Consider the following 6,118-nt stretch of genomic DNA (forward strand, 5'->3'; position numbering starts at 1 on the left):
AAAATGTTTTTAACATTTGAACATGGTTTTTGTAACCAACAGCAAAACCTCAAAATGTATGACATTCACAGCATGAAACATTATAAATCCAGGCCACAGATGTAAGACAAAACTTAGATTGTGAAAATATTAGTTACATTTTTCCACATTACACACCTTAAAGGAATACCTTACCTACACAATCATCATTTTTTTCATTTTCTCACACTGTGATATGTTGAATTTGTGAAGAAAATTTTTTCTCACATGGCTCCATGGTGAACAAAGATTTTAAAAAATTGAGAAAATTCTTGATTAATTGGAATAAAAAGCGACCATGTTAAAGAACAGAAAAACTTTATTAGAGCGTAGGTTAAGAAAACTTAAGGCAACTTGTGGGGCAGAAAACTGAAGCCAACACATTAGTGCCAAAAACTGCAGTCTATCGATTGGCCACTTGAGGCTGGTTCCAGAATTGAGCAAGTCCACATAGACCCCCATGTTAAACGCCCAACTTCACAGAAATAAACACATTTACTGCCTGGCACAAAAAACGGTTTTGGACTTGATTGCTAATTTCCCTGTTCATGACAACTGTACATGGGTTGAATTTTTATATAGCTCACCTGTTCACATTTTATTAAGATATGCAAAATTATGGGCAGGTTATTTTAAATGACAGACTGTCTGCCAATAGTGTCATCGGCTTTGCAGTCAGATCTACCCCAGTTTCCTTCACAACACCAGTCTCTTGCCCAAATATGGTTACCTCTGGCTCCCAAAAACCAAGATGGTGGTGGTCGAAATGCTGAAATCGAGCCTTCAAAACTGGGGTCCACACACCACCGTAGCTACGTCCATCATTTTGCATAGTTTATGATGATCTCTCACACAACTTGTGCAGTGTAATCCAAGTCTCATTTATCCAGTTATATATGCAGTGCTTCCCAAACACATGCATTTTTGCTAAAACCATAATAATTAAAAAAGACTTCTACATTAACAGTCTCAAGCATGGACAATTAGTGCACCCAGGCATGTTATTTAAAAGCAGATTTTGTTTTAAATTGTAAGGTGTTAGCAAAAATGCACGTGTTTGGGGAGCACTGAGGATACGACTAGTTAAGAGATTTGGGTTGTACTGCACGAGTTCTGTGGGTGGGTAAATGGATGTTTTGATATAGCTTGCTGTTAAATGCAGACCTCTACTGCTCAAATTTTTGGATTCTTTCTTCATTGTAGAGGCATGCGAGAAAAACTTTTTTGTTTTTGTCAAAGTCAATGTAACATGGGCTGAGCAAGAAATCTACAAATGATATTTTTGGGGGGTTAAGTATTCCTTTAATTTCTCAAAATTGTTTAAACACTCTTGCTTTGTCAGAGTTGGAATTGGCATGCCCAAGTTAATCAGCATCTATCAATGTTGATTTGTAACCATAATAGCATTTCAAAACACAGTTTGTAGGCCTACATTGCAAAATATACACAGCAGTTAGGACTTGATATATGTTTAGTGCATGTCAGAGCTTTTTTTATTAATTTTCTTATCGACTGACATTTTCTCCCCAGATACCTTTAGCAGTGAGACTGTATGTGACGCACATGCTGTAACACATATACCACAGAGTATATCTCTATGCACCATGCCTGTTAACAAACACAACACAACACAGGCATCCACTGCTGCGCAGCCCCTTTGAAGAATTTCATAACCGGTAAATGAGAATGTTATCTTAGATCCTGCGCCTGATAGTGACCCTGCTGCAAGCTGAGAGGCCTGTTTGCTAATACAGGGGTTCAGATACCACGATCTGATTGTGCGTGTTTGTGTTTAAGGAGTGTAAAATAAAGCTCAGGAGAAACGTTAACAGCAGTGATACTGTGTGCGCGTATATATGCCGTTGATATTGATAGCTTAATGTGATATGATGTGTTGTTATTTGTGGACTCAGCTTTGCTTGGAAATATTCATGTCTGTGATGTTTAATGTATGATAATGCACCAGGAGTACAGGCGGAGAGGACTGACTACCTGGAGCGGTGCTGTCATCTAGCATTTGGCTTTGTAATTACAATGGGCTCTAGTGGGTTTCTACAGTTGTGTGTGTGTGTGTGTGTTGCTGTGTGTCCGTGCGGCTCATCTGCAGTGCTGTGTGATTAATGACTCCAGGGGTGAGTGAACATCGGCGGTCAGCCCTTTCTGGTTATTCTGAGCCGACCTAGTGTGAGTGGGCCATAGTGGACACAAAGCCTCGGGTGATCTCAAAATCCTTGGCCATTCTCTCACCTGTACATCAGCCTCAGCACTGCAGGAATGTTTTCTCTTGCTGAGAGAGGGGAGTGCAGTTTCTACACAAGGACACACATTCAATCACGGGGAAAGGACACTCACTGTTTACTCGCATTCTTTCCCACTCCATGCTGAAAATCGCTTTCAGAGAGGCCAGAATGGCACTCTGAGAGGCCAAAGCACAGAAATAATCAGCCTTGTATAAATACAGTATATTGCTGCAGATCTGCAAGATATGATGTTTCATGTTTCAGATGCCCATTAATTAAAAATATATTCATTAAAAAAAAATACACTGTATGCAAGTTGAAGCCTGGGGTGTATTCACACATTAAGCATACTTGTCTTTTTATTTATTTATTTTTTTACCTGTTTGTCAAACTGCCTTTAGAGACCCTAGCAGCATGTTTTCAGTCTCCAGGGAAACCAACCCATAATTAGTAGGCTATATGTGTGCGTGTGCATGTGCCTGTATGTGTTTTTTAATAATCGACGGTAATGAGATGAGCGGAGGGGAGAATAATCCTGGATTAACAGCTTAAAAATGCATGTGTCGTCACAACAACATCCTGATTGGGACTTAATCATTGAAATACACACAAACACTCAGCGACCATACACACGCACACACACAGTAACCACCAATTGTCCGTGCATCAGATAGCTGAATGCTACAAGCTGTGTGTTCATGTGCTGTTTATCCTAATGTTGGTGTATGTGTGTATCGTTGACTTAATTAGAGACTTAAGCGGGGTGCTCCTCTGAAGGGATTAAGGGGGAAATTATCAGAATCTGGAGACTTAAAGCTGAAACCAGTTAAACGGAAACAGGAGGAAGGAGATCAGGACTCGGGAGAGAGGAGTTTGAGAGGCAGTTCTACTGTTTATACACACATTCACATGTTCAATTGTGTAAATCGTCCTCTTGAAGTTGCACGCTCAAATGTGCTTCAAGGTGTACAGGCTTTTCTGTACACTCTCAAAGCCGCTACGTGAGTGCTTTTGAATCATGGACACCCTCTGTGTTTGGATGCAGGAGAGGTTTAATGGATATTCAATGATACTAAAGTGACAGAAATTCAGACAAGCGGGACAAAGACGGCCAAGGACAAAATCGACTCCTCTGACTTGAGGATTGACAGATAGGAACTGCACGCCACTCATCTACATCTCTTTATTTATGGCGTGGCTCTGCATTCAAACTGTGAATTAACGACATAATGGGAGTGATGGTTATCTGAACCAACGGTTTTCCTGACAGCCACTGTGAGAAGCCATGAATCAAGTGACCTTTATCCTCCGCAGTGAAACCATATCCTGTACTGGATGGATTTGCTGGGTAATGGATGCACTGTGTCTGACCTGGGAAAAGCTCTGCAGCTGATGGATGGATGCAAAGGGTTAACACTCACAGCTTTGTGGGGTTTAATATGATCATTAAAAGGTGGTATGGTTTGTCTCAGAGTGGTCTTATTGTAAAAATGTGTTTTCCCTCTAATCAATATGGCAAGAGGTCAGTGTCTATTATATGATTCAGATGATTGTTTTAACTGAAATATTTGTTAAGGGAAAGTTTCCATGCAAACTCTTGTTTTTCTCTTCATTGTATTCTGCAGAAACTCATTACATCTCATAATTAACTCTCAGAAAAGCCGTCTTCATCATTGATCTGTGTTTTTCGGTCAATAAGGCTATTTTAGCCTACCCTGCCACTTCTATTGTCTGAGGATTGAATGTGTTCATGCATCTCTGCATGCACACAGTTTGCATGCGTGTGCGCTGTTTTTGTTTTGTGTGTGCGCGCATAGTAATCTTTGGTGGGAACATCTGTCTCTCAGAGATAACGTAACCGGGGAATTAGCCATGCTGTCTTACAACGGAGCATCACATCTCACTATTATAGCCTCCTAAATTATACCCTATTACACCTCTATGCGTGTGTGTGAGTTTGTGTGTGCAGATGAGTGTAAGCAATGTGCTGACAGTGTCATGTCCTTGGGGCGCCTGCCAAGTTTAAGAGTATCACAGGGCCCACTACCTCCTCTAATCCTTAAATCCATCATATAACAGAATTCACAGTTACTTCTGCATAATACAAGTCCTATACAAACAAGTCTCTCCTCAACAAGGCAGCAGAGCATACAGTAAGTGAATGGAACAAAACAAAAAATTGGTGTTTCAGTGGTTCTCAATAATTTTCATGTCAATGACCCCTAAATTGATACACATTAGGTCATGGACCCTCATTGGACCTTGGACCATGGACCTTCATCTGAAAAGACTGTTAGAAATGATTAAGACCAAAACTCTATAGTTGTCATCTATAGCTGCCATCTTGCACTGTTTGTGTGACTTGAAATCCAAGTCTGCACAGGCCTTTCTACCATTTTTTCCCAGTGGCCACTCACGGTATTGCAGAAAAAAAGTCCCCTGCTACCCCAAGTTTTTTCCCTGTAGACCAAAATTGTAATTGATCTCTAAAACTGTTGACAGGACACCTTGAACTGCAAACAAGGTTATTTATGATTTTCTTCATCCATGGAGTGTTTGTATTTGCAAAACTTTCCTGGAGCTGGGAGAAGTGATTAAAAAAATCTGTGAGGTCAGTGGGAGAAACATTACTGACCATATTCAGTTCAAGCCACATACTGCAGAAGCAAACTTTATGCACCAGATGAGTAACTTCACTGGAATGAATAGGTGCTATCATGGGTTCTGGTGTCCTGTCAAAGACTCTGTCATTATGTGATTCCCCCTACCTACACCTTTAGCCTGAATGAATGAATGAATGAATCATTTTATTTCAGTTACATGCATCATGAGAAACAGATTATGTCACACATTTTTTTTCAATCAATAACAAAAAAGGAATAGGCTGAAGCCCAAGGCTTATTTTTGCATCATAAATCAACCAATGGATAACCCAGAATAACAGCAACACCAAAGAAACAATGTAAATGGATAAATGAAAAAAAACATTATGCTTTAAAGTGTAACCCTCTATTATTTCACACTTTAATCCACCCTGAATTATCTTACACTCTAATTATTTTACTTGATGCTCTTTTAAAGCAAAAACAATTTCAACTAATCACTGATTCCATTCCATAATTTGACTCCCAAAACAGAAATACAGCTATATTTTACATTTGTTGTCACTTTACATATTTCAAAATTGAGTAGTCCTCTTAAATTATAATTTCCTTCTCTCAAAAAAAATAAAAAAATAAAAAAATACAGACCTGAATGCTTTTGTTTCAAATTTCAGCACAGTAAGACATATATGGCATTACAAGTGAGCAGTGCTATATATACACACAGACATTTCTTGCTCAGCAGCTCCCTTGTTTTAAAAAGAATGGCAATAGATTTAGAACATTTCTGGTTAATAGGTATGTCCTCAAAAAGAGTTTATGATCTATAATACCTTAATCACCAAGGTAAACACTATTCAGTCGGGGAACACATTTTGTTACAACACTGGTATCTAGATATTATTAATACAACAGTTCCGACCAAGCAATTTGATTGGTCAAGAGGCATCCCATGAGCGCTGATATACAAGACAACAGCAACATATAGTCTGTATACGATATAATATAAAATGTACTTGGGATGTTTAACTCTTCATGTATCACTCCGCTTTTCAGCTGTTCTAGATTGTTAATTAGGGCCTACATTAACCTGTAGAGTAATAGACTGTTCTGGAAGCCTGTTGTGTGTCCCTGTGGAGTTTCCATATGACAGGAAAAAAAAGGGTGAACTTCCACTCTTTTCAGGGCATGTGTGGGAGTTTACAGCTGTTGGAGCTGTCACACCGTCTTCCGTCCCGTTTATTGTTTTATTAGTTA

The sequence above is a fragment of the Plectropomus leopardus genome, chromosome 7, assembly GCF_008729295.1.
Source record: "Plectropomus leopardus isolate mb chromosome 7, YSFRI_Pleo_2.0, whole genome shotgun sequence".
In the NCBI taxonomy this organism is placed as follows: Eukaryota; Metazoa; Chordata; class Actinopteri; order Perciformes; family Serranidae; genus Plectropomus; species Plectropomus leopardus.